Source organism: Notolabrus celidotus, chromosome 9, assembly GCF_009762535.1.
Source record: "Notolabrus celidotus isolate fNotCel1 chromosome 9, fNotCel1.pri, whole genome shotgun sequence".
Classification (NCBI taxonomy): domain Eukaryota; kingdom Metazoa; phylum Chordata; class Actinopteri; order Labriformes; family Labridae; genus Notolabrus; species Notolabrus celidotus.
This window is the reverse complement of record NC_048280.1, coordinates 15,257,636-15,275,402: the sequence shown is the minus strand read 5'-3', so window position 1 is coordinate 15,275,402 and position 17,767 is coordinate 15,257,636. Positions and strand designations below refer to the sequence as shown.

At 39.6% G+C, this 17,767-nt stretch overlaps 1 long non-coding RNA gene across 1 annotated transcript; it reads right to left on the bottom strand.

The window, feature by feature from the left end:
* Positions 1-1,254: 1,254 nt before the first annotated feature.
* LOC117818481 lies at positions 1,255-15,982 on the bottom strand. Its single transcript, XR_004632369.1, has 3 exons — positions 15,780-15,982; positions 8,789-8,894; positions 1,255-2,018 (listed from the first exon to the last, which is right to left on the bottom strand). It is a non-coding gene; the product is annotated as an uncharacterized LOC117818481 (long non-coding RNA).
* Between the last annotated feature and the right edge of the window lie 1,785 nt (positions 15,983-17,767).

The following is a 17,767-nucleotide window of genomic DNA, read 5'->3' as shown; positions in this document are numbered from 1 at the left end:
GGTCTGGCCTATAATGAAGGATTTTATGGTGGTGAAAGCTTCCTCTGTGGCTGCTTTGTCTTTTGACAGGCAGCTGTAACATTCATGAATTGTCTATCTGGAGTCTTGTGAGAACAGGGAGTTGACCTATTTGGTGACCTCTTCTTCTCTTTTCTCCTGGGAGGATGCAAGATGACTGTCATCTTTGAATGCCCCTTGAGGGAAAACTGACTGAACCAAGTCAGATAAGTCCAAGAACTTGTCACCTCCCCCTTGAGATTGGTCTCAGTTTCTGTTGATGGATCTCAACCACCTGATGAGCTGGTGGAATGGAACTGGTAGTGTCTTGAGATAACACATCATTTTCAATGTCCTGGTTTGACACTGTGTTCCCTCCCAGGGCTGGACGAGGAACAGCATCCATGTCTTTGGTAATCACCGCGCCCTCATTGGACTGTAGCATCCTGACAGCCCCTAAAGTCAGAGTGGGCAGGTCTATTGCCCGACTGTGATGATGGGTTGGACTTCCTCTCTTTCCTTAATGTCATCTTTGTCTGTCTACAAGTTCTCTGGAAACAATAAGCTTTGGACTAAGTTAATAATATTGTATGTGGCCATATTATCTTCATTACAGGAACATCAAGACATGGGGCATATTCTGATTTATATGCAGAGGAGGAATATTGAGATTCACTCTCCTCATTGCTGGTCAGATGGCAGGGAAGACAAGTGACATCTGTCATCTTAGGTCATCACAGACATAAACTCTTTAATGTCTGCAGCTGTCCTGTCAAAGATCCCTGGGATAGACTTGTTGGTCATCTCAGAGGTCTCTGAATTTATGGTGAATTAAGAAGAGACTTCACAGAAGCTTACAAGAGGAGTTAACAGTTGTGTATGTCTGTACAAGTCAGCCTGAATAAGCACCAAACTCATAAGAAAATAATGTCTGATATGCTAAAAACAAACAGAAAAGCTACTGTGGTGTTTTTGTTATTCTGCTACAGAATCAAATGCACCTGTCGAGGAAAGCAAAGACAATGGGGTAAAACGAGCACATCCATCAACTCCTCTGAGCCTTTCCCATCTCTCTGCCCCTGCTCTGTTTCCTGTTGTGCAGGAAGCGTGGCTAAATCCGCCCCACCCACTGGTCTGAGGGTAAACAGTGCTTGGGACAGAGAGATAGAGAAAAAAAGGCGAGTAGCAGCTGGAGTGAGATAGTGACTTATATGTCAATAAATAACAGGATTGATAGAAACCAAGTGGAAAAACAGATTAACTGAATCAAAGTTGTTTATTGAAAGAATTTTAAATTGGAAGCCACTGCTTTAAATCACACAATCATTTCTTCAGGACTTGACACACAAAGAAAGGTCTCTGCAGCTGCACATTTCTATCATAAGAGGCTGGCAATGGCTCATTAGCTCAGGAAACAGTCTGGCAGGAAAAGACCCATTGGGTTAATTTGGTCTGCAGGAAGTCTTGTGCTTGGACAGCCAAGTCTTTCCTGCTGGAAGGAAAGGTGTGAACAGTTACGCACTCACTGATCTGCAGCTGCATGCCTTTTCATGTACCACTAACAATCTATTAATCCTGATGATAGTGTACTGCAGGAGGGGGGGGTTACTTTTAACATTTTATATAGAAATGCAAAACTTTCAGGGTCTAACGGGCAGCAGAACTGAGATCAAAATTGGCTATTAGTATGCAAGTCTTACTTTAGTGGTAGATGCTGATTCTTCGTGCTGTTACTGTTAATAATTATAATGCTACTGCTGTTCTTCTGGAGAATGATAATTAAAAACAGCATGCACTAGAAGACACTAACTTCAGCAAGTAGGTGTTGATTTTTATTTGCATATACTGATTACAGTTATAGCTCTACAGTGTAAAACTTGAATACAGTATAATGGAGGTGCGTCACTCTTGTTTCAGCACCACTTTTTACATAGTATGCCTCTCTGGCTGCAGCTATAATGTTGCTTTTTGACTGGCATCTGGTTCGGAAGTTTTCATCAGCAGCTGCCTCACATGTGGACCTGCCAATAAAGGGTGCTTTCAGTCAATGAAACACAAGTGGTATGCTTGCTGCTTATAAGTGGCACTTTGCAGCAGTACACTAAGACCTGGCTGTGGCATCTGCACCAGTGACAAGCCATTTAAAACTATGCCAATAGATCAGCTGTGTGTGTGTGGTACATAAAGAGTGGCATAATGATAGTAAATACAGGAGGAGTTGCACCTCAGTTGAACAACAATGAAATGCTGTTGTGCGAATTGTAGCCAGCACAAAGCACATACAATTAGCAGTGGCATGTGTTTGAACTAAGACTGGCAAGCCTTTAGATACTTTTCAGTTTAAGAATCACTCTCTAGTAAATGATTGTGAAGTTTATGTGCATTTTAAGCCTTAGCTTTTAGACCTCCTTGTCTTTCGAGTTGGAGCGTGTGAGTATATTTTACAGGATCATGGTCATAGTACCAAAAACAATTAGGTCTGAAGTAATGTAAGGCATGGTGCCTCCTATTAGAAATATTTTTTAACAATTCAAAGTACATCTAACTAGAATGCTACTTCACTGTAAAGTTAAACAACCTTGGGATAGTTGTAGAGAAAATGTGTTTATCAGTTACCTATCTGTTCCGCTATTATCCCATTCTTGTGCTTGTAAATGATTCAGCAGAAACATGAGAAACAGCTATTGAAGTTTGAAGACTTTAACAGTGGTCCCTCGGCTGAATAATGAGCTGTCATTTCTGCTGATGTCTTGTCAGAGCTGTGTAAAAGCTGCTCAGAGCTGCACTTTTTCTAAACTTAAATCTCGGCAGTCTATTCCAGGAAACAAACCCTCTCATCACCGTTCATTAATATCCACAAAGTCCCCTCTGAAAGCTCTGTTATGTAACCTGTCCCACCAGGGTGAAAAATTGGAAAGCAAATGGCTCCTCTCTTGTCATTTACTTGTATTTACCCATTAGCACAGGGCATCTCCACTTGTCTTTTTTAGGTCAAGTGCATTGCATTTCAAATGACTGTCACTGAATTTTCTCAGTGATCTCACACAAAATCAACCACAGACAATTCTGGCAATAGTTTCCAAGAAAAGTCTTTATATCTCCCACTGCTGCCAGAGACACAATCATGAATGAAGTGACGCAGGCATGCACACATGTTTATCACCACTCATGTGCTTTGCCTTTATGGGCTTGCTATATAGCTTTAAGTTTTCCCCAGCACTCTGACTCTTGATTGCTAATAAACTGAAATGACAGACCCTGCTGTGAGCGTCATGCGTCAACTCATCATCATTCCAGTCCCCTACAGTTGCAACAATTACACCCCCCCACCACTAATCTTTTCATCTTGTAATTCTGCTAGTCACACACTTTCTTTTTGCAGCTCATAGGGAACAAAACACTACAATGAGCTCGGCCTCCCCTAAACTTGGAATCTGTTTTTACATGTTCAGAAAATACTGAGGTAGGAAAATGACTGCCTGTCAAAGAAAATTGTGGGTATGTTGCACCTTAGGGCACGTAATGTAATAATCCTCTTAAGCAGAAGCAATGGTCATTGAGTTAACCCTAACTTGATGGATGGCTTTACAGCAACCGTTTCATGCCCCCTTTTCATAATTACAATAACTGACAAAGATTTTGGTAGCTTGCCAACTAAATACCCTTTTCTATAATTAAAAGAAGTTTCAGATAAAAGACTACAGTGTATATACATATACACATTTGTATATATCTGCAGTTTCTAATGATGACTATCTTAAACTCAATGATTATTAAAAAGTCACAGGTCTTATTGCTCATTTCAGACAGACAATCAATTTCTGTAAAGGTTTGAATTCTTCGAAATATCTACTGCAGCTGCAGCACATTTTAGGCTCCACCTCGTCAATTTACAGTTGTTTTACATTGCGAACTTTGAGAAGTGATGAAACAATATCTTAAATCCTTGAAGCTAGAGCCTGCAGGTGGATGCTGTAAAAAGAAATAAAAAAATAAGTAGAGGACCAAACACCAAGCCTTGTGGGACTCCAGGTTGGTTATTAACAAAAAACATGTTTTTCAAATAGTGAAATGCATGATGAGCTGTCTTTCCAATGTCTCATAAAAAAAAGGTCACAGTTCTTGTTAGTCAACATGTAACATTTCTAGTTCTGATTTTGTTATGTAAATAAGAAGTGAAATTCCTTTCACAGCTGGACTAGGGCAAATAATCTATGAACAAAGGGCAAGATGGAACACTTGAAAAAGAACTACCACCTACCTATCGGGCATGTTATATAAATATAGCTATAACTGTTGTGAGTGAACTTACGGAGACATAAAGTCTACGTACACTAACTGTAAATGCATCCAGACACTGTACTATCCAAATAACGGTTTAGTCAAAGCGGTTTAAATGCACATGGGCAGATTACTGTGTGTGTTGTTTGGCAATACAGTACAACACCGAAACTAGACACATCTCAGATGTCTTTCCTAATCTTAGCAATGTAAAAGCACAATTTATTTTTAAAGACATCAGCCCCCCTGAGGCACTTGGCTGTAAAAAGTCTCTGGCCGACGCTGTGACACAAACACTGATGATGAAGTCAGTTCTTGTCATATAACGTTGTCTAGTCAGTGCGTTAGAGCCACTGATTGAATTTATTTTCAGGAACAAAGTAGGAGAGAGAAGAGAGAGAGAGAGTGAGACATATGTTCACGGCAAAATGAAATACGCCTACAGTTTCAAGTTTTGTGGAAATAGTCATCATGTGCGTGAAGGGGCAATCATGTGTTGTGATTTTTTTGGGTGTCTTATGAGTGGTGAGAAATGACATCAGCTGTATGTAGAAATCCAGATGAGAGGCAGCTTCCCCACAGCTTCAGAATTTTAAGAGAACGTTCTGCTAAAGGCTGACTCACAACTTAGAAAAGAGCAGACAGATAAAAAAAGCGTGACAGAATCGTTCTCTGAGATGAATGGAAATATGCAACGTGACAGCCTACATGTGCTGGTATTGAATCAGAGATAACATCACTGAGAATCTTCTACTTGAATTACCCTCTATTCTCAGTCCCTGCTTGAACATTGGTGACAGTGACAAAAAAACAAAATAATTACAGTGCTCATTCCTTTGCTTTCTGCAGCGTTTCCTTGCTGTGGAAAAAGCTTGCGCTACAATCGGTGACAATTTAACATGTGTAAGAATCTGTGCATATCTTTCTCTCACTCATCAGTGTATTCCCATCCTTGAATGCTGAGAGAGTGGATGGAATATATACCAGCTTAATTTACTATGTCTTTAAGAAGATAGCTGGTGCCCACCTAATGACTTCAGACATACACACATCTGCCCAATGGTATCAGGATGTTATAATCTCCCTGTGGCTGGACAATGCATCTCCACATTAGAAACAAAGAACAACAGCTTCTTCTGCCAAGAGATGGCAGAACCAGATTGGAGATAATGTAACACTGCGAAGAACATTGGTTACCCAACTACATGAAGTATCTTCCTCATTCTTGATATGGGAGGTTTGAAGGTGGGACTCAAAGGCATGTTTGGACTTGTTCACACTGCTGCAAAGACTTGCTTGTGGAAATGATTCCTGAAGCAGCATACTTGTTTTTGGAGGGTAGTCAAGGAGATTGTTTTACACCATTCTGCTGATAGCTGAGATAGCTGGAATTGTTCCTGCAAGGTGCCCTGGACAGCATCCTACAAACTCAGAGGCTGATAGTAAACTTGAATCCAGTCTTCTATTGTCTATGGATGGTTCTTTGTGATTCAGGGCCACAGGGGGTGTATGTGTGTGTGTGTGTGTGTGTGTGTGTGTGTGTGTGTGTGTGTGTGTGTGTGTGTGTGTGTGTGTGTGTGTGTGTGTGTGTGTGTGTGTGTGTGTGTGTGTGTGTGGTGAAAGAATGTGAGATGAGTCGTCCCTCCGAAACTATCTTTCAACACATTTAATTCTCCACAAACTCCCACCTCTCTGAGAGGATACACAGTAGTTATTATATCTCTTCATCCACCCTAATAACAGTGAAACAGGTATCAGGCATGCCCTCAAATATTTATAGCAGTTAATTCAAAGTGAAGAAACACAAGCACAGAAGCAGCAAGATATACTTTGGTGTAAGACTACATGTTGGTGCAAAGTAGCCCTTTCTTATTTTGTCATGATATCGATGAATCAATCAATTTTAAATATACCGTGCAAAAGCTATTTTGGGACACTTCACCTAAAGCCCCAGCCTATAAAGTATCAATGTTATACCATAGACAGATTAGGTCTGCTACAACTGACTGGATGTGTGTATAGCATGATACTGTGGGGTTTTTAATCACCTCAGATGTAGGAAGATTTAATGTTGTAGCTGCCTGGTGAAAGTGAAGATAATCGGATTAGTAATACTTTCATTTTTAATCCAATAAGACACTTATTTGAGAAAATCCTGTTTTGAAAATGAGACCATTAATCATAACTTTCACAAAACAAAAAACGGTTGTTTTGTGCATGAAGAAATTGAATACTTCCCACTAAAATATAGTGGATGCATAAACTAAAGTTGCCACAGATGTAAATATGAAAGTACTTAATTTCTACAGTTTCTAATACATAAAGAATTATCCTGAAGGGAAGTGAGAAGCCGTACAGGATGTCTCATAAAGTTAGTAGTCTCATGTGTGCAACAGCTGCATTTGTTTTATCTCAGTGACCCGGGAAAAACCCACACATGTAATGAGAAACATCGAAACTGCAGCACAACAAAGCTGAAATTTGTTCTACTTTGACGTTGTGCTGCCATGAACTTGTTCGTGCAAATCCCAGCTGGTACACGTGACATATCAGATACATTTAAAAGGTGTTAGTCAGGCATAAACAAGGGTCTACAGGTGGGCTTAAAGCTGACACACACACCGCTGCACAGACAAAACTCACAATTACAGTGATCACATGACTGTGAACTGAGAGTGAGTAAAGCTGTTTGTCTGTGCTGCTGCACCGAGCCGAGGTAGTCACACAGGTGAACTCAGGAGAGCCTCACAGTGTGTGGTGACACCTGCTCCTCGGCACGGAGAGTAAACTCAATGATAAAAAGGACAGCCTGTCCTTGTATGGATGCCAAATAGACACTGGATAACCAAAACAAACTCTCAGAGGTACATTTTACAGACAATGAGTTGTCCCACTTTATCAGCCCCCTTGGGAAATTAGATTTTGAGTTGCAGTCATGGTGATTTTCACAAGAAACTAGTCATATCTATACCAGTAAAATCGTTAATTACATTCTAATCCATGTATATATTTTGTAAATACTCTTTTACATTTCATATGTTGGTTTCTGATCCCAAGAGGAGTCTTGACATTGAGAGTTTTTTTACTTTTTTGGCCTGAGACCCTAAAAAGAAATGATTTCCACTGTCACAAGCTTTAGTTGAGCACAGGATGTGTTAAAGGGTATAACTCATGCAGTCTGAAGAGAATATTACTGGGAAAATATCATCAGGTACTTTAAGACACCATAGCAAGAAAAATACAGAGATACAAGACAGAATTGTTAGAGACAGTGTGGCCTGATGCAGGTACAGTATATCATTTCCATATATTCTGCCACTGTCCCAAACTGAGTCTATTGAAATGACATTTACAAAACATTAAGCAAAGAGTTAAAGACTCAAGTACCAATGACCTTTGAGGGTCTCTTTTTGGGTCCCATTCTGTGTCTGAATGAGAGGAGTGATACACAGCTGCTGCAGGCGCTTTTGACAGCCAGTAAAAAAATCAATCACTAGCGAGTGGCTTCATCCAGCAGCAGCCACAATAGATGGCTGGTTTGGATTGTGGAGAAATTGATCTACACTTTGACGATTCAAAAAGACAAACTCTATCCAATTTGGAACAAGTGGGTTAAATTTTATAATCCCAATGCAAACAGATTTTGTACGACGCCACCAATTGTGCATGTTCCCTTCCTGCCTTGGTGGACAAAAACATGAATGTGGTCTCTCCTAGCTCTTGTGTAATAGTTATATACTTGATTGTTTGCGTGAGGGGCATATGCAGGAAAACTATAGTTAAAATGTTTAAAGTAGACGTAAAGGCATGGATTGGTATGAATGCTGAATACAAACACTGAAGTGGTGAATTTTGGTGGGTATGTATGCATGTAAATGGAACTTTAAAAGTACAAATAAATGCACTGACCTCAATTGACCAGTCTTGCATGTGCACTTATGTGCATATAAATGACTGGAAAAGGAAATGTATGTTGTACAGTTTTGTGATATTACCTTTTCTGAACAATAATTAAAAAAAAACAACAGAGCAGCTAATTAGCTCTCGGATCACATTCTTGAAATGATTTTTCAAGGCCACAGGAGGTTTAAATATCTTGTGTTTCATATGAACAAAGGGAAAAAAATCCAGAATCGACCTAATTCTCTCTTTGAAATAAGAGAGTAATAAATGATCAAACGTTACTCCTGAGTTAACTATCTGGTAAGTTGTTGGATTCATGATGGGACCCCATCAGGAAACCAGAGGTTTACACTATGGCATAAGTGGGACATCAGCTGTGCTACATGTGATGTATAACATTAACAATGCCATTTGCATAGTGCTGGATTAATTCATATAGTTTAGTTTTATCTATAGTGTCTTCTGGCTGTCCTTCTATTTGTCCCACAGGACATGTATGAAATTAATGATCCATCAGGCTGCTTTTTAGTTTGTCTTTTCTTATCTTCTTCAAACCCTTGTTAGAAAAACCATTGGTTCAGCTTTTCTTCTAGAGATTTTAGTTTACCTCCTTGTTTTCCTTTCAGTCCTCAACTCATCTGGTTTATTGTTCCCATCTCATCCACAGTGCAAAACAGAGGATATCCAGCAGGATGTGTTCCTCTTCACTTCCCCTGAAAGAAATACAAACAATGACAACAGCTATCAGCCCCGTCCATGGTACCAGTAAACAGCATGACAGTTTGTCATCAGTTATTGTGCTGCATTTAGTAAGCTGAAGGTTTATGCACTCATTCTTGTTCATTATTTTATACCATGGCTGCTCCTTCTGCGCAGCAAACAGCAGAACTGTCTTTTTGTGACAGAATGCTTTCACATCCCACTCAGCCAATTTCCTTTCCAACTTTAACGGACTGTAAGCAGCTACAAAAAGACAAAACTGGGGTTTCATAAGCACATGTTATCACAGTCCAAGCTTTCTATGTTAAGGTAGACCTGAAGGTAACCTCTGATTATTATTTTGAAATCACTAAAGTTAACAATGTTTGATGATGAAATCAAAGAAAATGGGTCCAATAACCATGTTTAGAAATCAATTTGTGGAGAGGGTTAATCTGGGTGGACTCTTCCTGCAATCATCTTGAGAGTAGCGATAAAAGATAGATAATGCAAGCGGCAACATCCGGTCTCAAGCGATGAAGCCCATGCGGAAGTGTTATAAACTGCAATACATCGAGAATCCGCTTGAGGCTGGCTGCAGAAACACCGGAAACCACATAGACATGAATGGGAAAAAGACGATCTTTGCAGCATTAATAAACATGTTTACAGCCTGGTTCAAAAAAGGGCTTGGCCCTACGTAGCTAATCTCTCTATCGGCACACACTGTACGGGGGTGAATTTTTTTCTAACGCGATGGTTCAGAAGATATTAAGATTACATATTTTTGCCCAAATAAGGACATGACTGACTGGACTCCCGGTCGGGAACACATAGCTGTTGGCTAAGAGGCTCACACTACGTCACACTCTGCCTGGTTGAGTTCCCCATTTCCAATATGGCTGCCGCCATTGATTGGCTTCCAAACAGCTCTCAGGAAAAGATGGGTGATGTCACGGATACTATTTTATACAGTCTATGAGATACTGCAGGTGCAAAAAGAAACACAGGAATTCAGCAGTAAGTAAGTAGTAAGTGTGTTAAGTTAAACATCCTATTAGTTCATATAAAAGTTAGAAATAAGAACTGCAACTGCAAAATATAATGCCAGAGAAACAGTCATTGTGAGTGAGCAGCAATCTTAACTTTCAGCACATGGTCCCAATAATGTCCTGTGAAGATCTAATCCTAAATTTGTCTGTGAGTTTTCAGGCCTGCTTACAAACCTCATGTGAAAACATGTGTTGAATGATTCATGTAATGAAACCATGAGAGGAGTAAGACCATTTAGGACCAATAAATACCTTTTGTTACAAATACACACTATTCAACTATTTCATGAAAATTATATCACCAGAATGTTTGGCTGAGGAAGTGTGCACGCAATACCGGATGACAAACAAAGAACATCCCAATGAATTGCAGCTGTATGTTTATGTGCAGGGGGAGGATGAGAGAGCCTGTTGCCACGGAAACACGAGTGTGTCTCCCACTTATCTCAATGGGAGAGCAAGTGGACACCGCAAATCTATTACCAGAGACGATGCACTGATTGGCTCATTGGTGAGGCTGTCAGACGACGCTCTGAAAGCTTCACCCTAACATACCCACCTCACGCCAAACTCGTGGAGTTTGAGCTCACACTACAGCAGGTAGAGAACATTTCATGAGTCAGAGCACCTCGACACATTAAGGGAAGCAGAAATATGAAAGCAGATGGATGAGTGCAGACAATTCTGATTGTTAAAGTAATTTTGTCCCAGTAGGAAGGATCTACTTTCTTGTATTTTCACTCAGGTGTAGCCCTGCATGTAACAACATGTTATTAGACAGCTCATGTATCCTTTATAGGATTAGATGTTACATCAAAGAGGAGACAAATGTATTATGATTGTATTCCAAAAAAAACTTTGACTTCACAAAAAGTTTTCCCTGAGGAACGGAAAAATTACAATGCTCTGAAACTATTCAAGCACTTGTGAGTGTCCTGAAATGCCAGCATTCAGCAGCGTGATTAAAACCGAGGAGTCAGCCCTTTGGAGGGACACTGATCCTCCGCTGGCCAACATAATGAAAAGCCATCCACCTCCAATCAGCATCAATGTCCCAACGTCCACCCCTGCATGAGTCCAGTACATGCGTGGAGAATAACAATTTTGAGAACTTTTCCGCTGGCATTTAACGCTGAAAAAACGTATAACTGTGGGCTCAGAGAAATGCAAAAGGTGTACCGGCTGTGTCATGGGGGGCCTCAGTCACAATCTCTGGAAATAGAAAATGCACAATCAGAATTCCAAACTTTTAAACTCTATATAAAGTTGCGGATTAAAATAAAGACTCCAAGTTTTGATTAACTCATAGAGGGAGAGGGTGTTACAATGTGTAGTTTACAGTTTTTTTGGCACTACATTTGGCTGGGGAATTATGAAATTGTGGAAGCTGTGACACTCAACCGGGCTGTAACCTTGTATCAACAATGTTGCATCTGCCAGCTCTGACTCTGACACATATAAATATGAAAATACATGATTTACATATTGCATTGTTGCAACAAAAACACTTCCCTAGTCTGTCTAGCAGTGATAATGGAGTGTAAAAAGTCCATCATGAATCCAGAGAGGAACATTAACATTCAACTCTTAACTTGTTGGGCAACACAGCCCCACCTAAATCCTTAGGGAGGTAGGGTGTGTATCAGTGCGTGCGGGTCTGTAAGTGTGCGTGTGTGTGTGTGTATGTGGGGGATTTGCTTTGTCCTTCTATCTCCTCTGTGAGTCACAGGATTGAAACGCCGCTTTGAAGCCTCTGGAGTTTCCTCCCTCCACAAGGCAGGGCTGTATTTAAACACTTGCCACACTTCACAGATCTTTGCTAAATGCCTTGCTTTCCTTATTTTATGATTCCAACACCGCTCGGCTGCTCAAACAGCCTTTAACCACATTCTTACAAGAGTCAGTCAGATGGAATGATGGGAGGAGGAACGCACATTTTTCTCTGTTGATGGCTCGCGCATTCAGTTTGTATATCAAGTCACTTTTTTAAGTCATGGTAGCCAACAAATAATGGCTTTGCAGCCTTTGACAGGTTTTATAGGCTGTATAGACAAGCTTTCTGAAAATATAGCACTGAGGTAAGAATTTAGAATTGCAGCTCCAAATGTACAACAAACAAAATGTGATTATGACCGTCTTTCATTGGCAGTCAACTCTCGGACAAGTTTGAACTTTGCAAAAAGAGGGAGCTGAGAACATCGAATTAACTTTTTTAATTCACTATAGCACACCCGCTCATTTGCTGGTATGGAGGGAATGCAATTCCGACTTTATTGCATGCTACTCCAAAGAAGAGCATAGACAGTAATTATCTCTCAACCCAGTGCATTTCAATGATCTGTTAACTACTTAGCTATAATGACAGGACGGGGAGGTTGATGCTGCAGGAATTTTTGGACAAGCTTTGTAACCCACAGGAATGAAAAACCAAAAGGCTACAATTCTGGGGAGTTATGTTTTGCCGTTTTTACTGCCACCATACTCGACTGCAGTTAGATAAACTACTTAAATTGTTTAGTTGTTATGGGATAATTTCACCACTGAGAGGTAGATATGACCAATATACTGCACTGATTGAGATATCTTCATAATAAAAGGGCCAATAAGAGGTCAATGAATTTGGTACATAATAACTACATTTGATATAGTGTGTGGGACAAAGTATTCTTAACAGCTCACATCTTGTGGATTTAAAGCCATTTGTGTTTTTTTGTGTTAGATTTGTACTCCTGAATATTGTCCTCAAAAAAGCTCAGTGCGTTGGATTGCTGTGGGAGTTTTCTCTAGTTCAGCTTATCTTTCTGTCTTTGTCAGAAGGCTGCCCACACACATGCATGTGATTTTTTTTTTATTAAAGAAGTCAGCAGGCTGTTTCCTGTTTCAAGGAAGTCACATTGTCTACTGACATCCTATTGGTGCAATTATAAAAGGGCAAGGGGCAATCTGCTTTTACAGAGAGGGAACAAAAATGCTTTTATTTTGTAATATTGCCCTGGTATGAACACTCACACACTGCACATGACATTGTCTCTGACAGCCCATTAGCAGTTTGGCGTAGGCTGTATGCACAGTTCATCTCAGATCATTCCATCTAAGACAGTCTGAACAGTGTGACGAATTTCTGAATGAAGAAAACCTCCAGACAGTTATGTGGTAATGACATGCTATTAATGAAACATGAATTTCAAACATCCCAGTAATGACTGGAGCTCATGTTGTTAATTTAATTTTGGAAAATTCAGGGACCTCATGTTGAGATTCAAACCATCAATACAATAATACATATTTCATTTTGGTTTATGATGCTTGAAAAGGAATCTGGTGAAGCTTACAGAGCAGCCTCTATCTCACAGACCGGCTGAATGAATTCTGAGGGATAATATTAAAAAGCATGAGCGAGTATTAAATAAAATATGGGTGAAACTGAGTCGATAAAGGGTATTGACATGCTTTGAGAGGGCACTATAGTGCAGTGGCAAGGATGCAGAACTCAGCACAGGCAGACAAATCACTTTATATTGATGGCTAGTATGACATTGCGTAAATTTAGTGTCACTGTGATATACATCAAGGCCCCATATACTATAAGCAAATATCCTACATGTTTAGCAACAAAAAACAATAATGGCTTAAGATATTATGATGATTCATATTTTGAAGGCTTTAGGTTAAATCTTGAGAGCTCTTTGTTGCTCAGTTGGACACAGATTTGTAAGTGCACTTTGATCCATGAATACACCAGCGGATATTGTAGTCACACAGCAGGCTCTATTTTCAGTCTTCAGAAACCTTTAGAGAGATGATCGTACGAAATAACAGTAATTAGACCAGAGAACATGAGCAGCACACTACATCCCACATGGTGACCGCTCCTTTACCTTTCACGTAACCAAACACCTGACGTATAAGCAGAACCATGGTCTTCTGTTGACTTTGGAGGGATGGATTGTTTATAGCTGTTGCTGATGATTTTGCCTTATATCAAACAGTAACAAGTTAATATTACCACAGAGAAACGAGATTCACTTCTCTTTGACATGGACTTCAAATGAAAGTTACTAAATATTCAACACAAGATATTAGGGATGTAATGACAAATCGGTAAAAAATCAATACAAAAAAGGGTGGATTGAAATCGATTCAAAATAATTTGTATCAGGATATTATTCTTAAACAGTAGAAGGCGATATCTGCATTATACTCTGCTTGTTCGACATCATTAAGTCTCTTGCGCTGCTCTCTCATCATTCGCTGAGAGGAGGTGTTTCAATTTTAAAGCATGTTTCAGAATCAGCTGACTGCACACAGCGGAGACGCTCAGCTGGGGGCTGCAGCTGAGTGATAGGTCTCCACGAGCGCTTTTTTTCAGTTGTCCTGTTGCAGTACATGTTGAAGTCTGAGTCTTTACATATGACCATGCGTCCACAGAGATTAATTTTAAGCCTGCTCCTCACGTTGATATTCAGCGTGTTTACATTTTGAACACCTCAATATGTTCCTTATCTGTTAATACCGTCAGTTACATTGTGTCATGATGGAAAATTTGATTTAGGGGGAAATAACCCATTTGGCATTGTTTTTGGCATGGAAAAAATTCATGTTTATTTAATGATTGAACGATAATTGATTGTTAACATTTCCAAAGATCGATCCAAGAGAATACTTGACATTTACATCCCTAATTTAAAGAGATTTACCTTATCTGTTTTAATATGTAATACTTATATTTGGGAATCATTCACTTTCCATTTTGCTATAATTGTTCTGAAATATTCCAGCATGGTATTTTTGTGCAGTTATTTTTAGTTTTTTTTTGCAAGGTACTGAAAAAAAGTGTGCAGTGGTTTTGTTTGAGTTACAACACAACTTAAAAATGAAAAAGGATTACTTTGTTAACAAAAAAAATGAGATAAAACATATATATTGCAACTGTCCACATCTGAGAATTGAAATAAAATAATAGTTATTTAAACGTTGAGTTCAATCCAATTTTCAAGAAAATCGTTAGAGAATCGTGAGTGAATCGTATCGTGAACATAGACTGTATAAAATATGGACGTAGTACCCGTGACGTCACCCATCTGTTCCTAAGAGCTGTTTTGAAGCAAATCGACGGCAGCAGCCATATTGGTAATGTGGAACTCAACTAGGCAGAGTGTGACGTAGTGTGAGTCTCTTAGCCAATGGCTGTGGGTTCCCGACCAGGAGTCACGTCAGTCATGTCCTTATTTGGGCAAAACTCATAATCTTAATATCTTCTTAACCGTCACGTTAGAAAAAAATTCACCCCAGTACAGTGTGTGCCATTAGAGAGATTGGCGTTGTAGGGCCAAGCCGTTTTTTGAACCAGGCTGTAAACATGTTTATTAATGCTGCAAAGATCGTCTTTTTCCCATTCATATCTATGTGGTTTCCGGTGTTTCTGCAGCCAACCTCAAGCGGATTTTCGATGCATTGCAGTTTATATCACTTACGCATTGGCTTCATCATTTGAGACCGGAGTTTGCCGCTTGATCGTGAACCAAAAACTAGGATTCCAATCGAATCGTGGGTTGAGTGTTACATCCCTACAAGAAATCCAAATTCATGCAAAAAGTGTTCAACAACGACCATTTACAATTGAATCAAAATCATAGTCATCATAAAAGTATCTGTGTAATGACAAACTATTTCGACTACTGACATGAAACACTAGCACTGTTTGGGTGAATATTCATTGAGCATTCATGAAACACTTGTGGAAACCTATGGTGGAAACACACTCCCAGTACTAGCTGGGTAGTTAGCTCCCTGTCAATGTCACTTATGTTAGCCCGAAGCTCGCAGCACATATCAGAAGTTGCTTACCTTCAGTTCACGATGCTAACTTACAGTAATTCCCCTCGCTCTGACCACAGACACATGTCAATGGCTCCGACAGTCAGTCATCTCCTTCCCGTCTCGGGCAGTGTCCTCATGTCTTCCATGTTTGGCATTCACTCGACACGTAAGCGACTAGCATCGTCAAAGCTAACAAGAGTAAGCAGTCAGTGATCTCTCCATCAACGCCGCTTCGGTCTGAACCCTTTTTATCCATGGCAAAATTATCCGTCCATAAAAAGTTAATTTGCAAAAAAAAAAAAAAATGTATACATAGTTTTTATGTATAAAAAAAACACATTTTTAATTATATTATTACTATTATATTATTCGATTTAATATACATTTGAACAAAGTCATACATTTTTAAGATACCTCGAATTAGTATTGTCATTTTAACTTAGCCCAAAACACACAACTTCAGTTGATTTATAATATAAAGCTAGTAATGGAGAAAAGATGTTTTTTTAAACATTTAAAAAGAAAAATTTTAAAGTGGCTTATCTATTTTTGTAAATGAACTCTTTGGTTTGTCGCAGAAATATTAAGCCATGCAGAAACTTCTACACTCAGGCTTGTTAGAGCAGTTTATGTTCATGAACTCCACACATCAAGCACATACATATGCATCTGTAAGTACTCTTAAAATCAAATTGCAAAACAGACAGTAAAAGTTGAAGTTGGCTTTCACTAGTTTCAATTTAAAATACTTAACTTGCAAAGAAAGACAAGTTAAAAACATAGAGCTAGTCGCCAAGTTGATTTCTTAGGATACAGTTTTTAAATATTACCGTAATTTGATTATTGAAGCAATCAGGCACTCTTAAATTCTTAAACAAGCTTCAAGGTACTTTTTTTTTCGAAGACAATAGTATCTGACCAGATATAGCAGTTGCACCTTTGGAAGTTTGGCTGCTTTGCATTGCTCATCCCTTTAGTCAATACTGTAGGCCACAACAGGGGATGGGCAAAGCTACAGTCATCCCAGCTCCATCAGTACATCTGTTTTTGACTACATAGTAGGAGGAGGAGTGCTGACATTTGATATGCAAAGGCCTTCTAATCCCCCAGGAGCTTTCCTGTGTATGCACATATCAAAGTGTGTTTTTTTTTCTGGCAGAATGTGCCTACTATCACTTTTAATGCCAAACTGACTCACTCTTCTGCCTGCGGAGAACTTTATGATAGAAGCTGAGGTATAAAGATCCCCCCCTTGTCACTCCAGCTTAGACTCATTGCAGAGCTTAGCCAGGCTGCTCACACAAGGCTTTCCCTACTGTCAGTGGGGCGTAAGAGAGGAGCAGCTTTGTGTGGGTGATTTTGAAAACTTGCAGTGTTATTAACAATTCTTTTTCAAACTACAGTGATGCTGAGAACATCAAGTGAGCTTGCATTCTTAGCTTTTTGAACTCTGCAGGGTTTTCTAATTAGTTTAAATGCGTGTTGTGCCTAAAGGCGGGGAAAAGGTACCTATGGGGCCAATTGAGCTAACATTTGCTGACTCAAAATAAACTTCGACGTGACCTGAATTTTCACTGACAGGTTCATTATAGGAGTCAGATTTACACTACACTTTCACTCACATAACCATAGTGAAACTGTCATTTTTCCTCTTGCCAGCCTTCAGTGTGTTATTAATTTGCTTCAGCCTATTTCATCCATCTAATAGGGTAACTCCACTTCTGTTCAGATGCAAGGACCAGGGTTAGAAATGCCCCGAAAGGCCAGAAAACCTCCCATCAACAACAAAATCTATTTCTGTCTGACTGAAGCATCCATTCCAGGGGCCATTACTGTCAAAACACAGGCACTCAGACCTAGAGGTGTCGTCATGAATAATTCCTGCTTCTTTTTGTTGGCTACTTCCTGTTCTGCGTCTGTCTGTGTGGGTATGTCTATGCATGAGGCATTCATTATTGAACTCTGAAAGGCACAGATATTCTTTGCTGAATATCCAGAGGGATGACTCAAACATC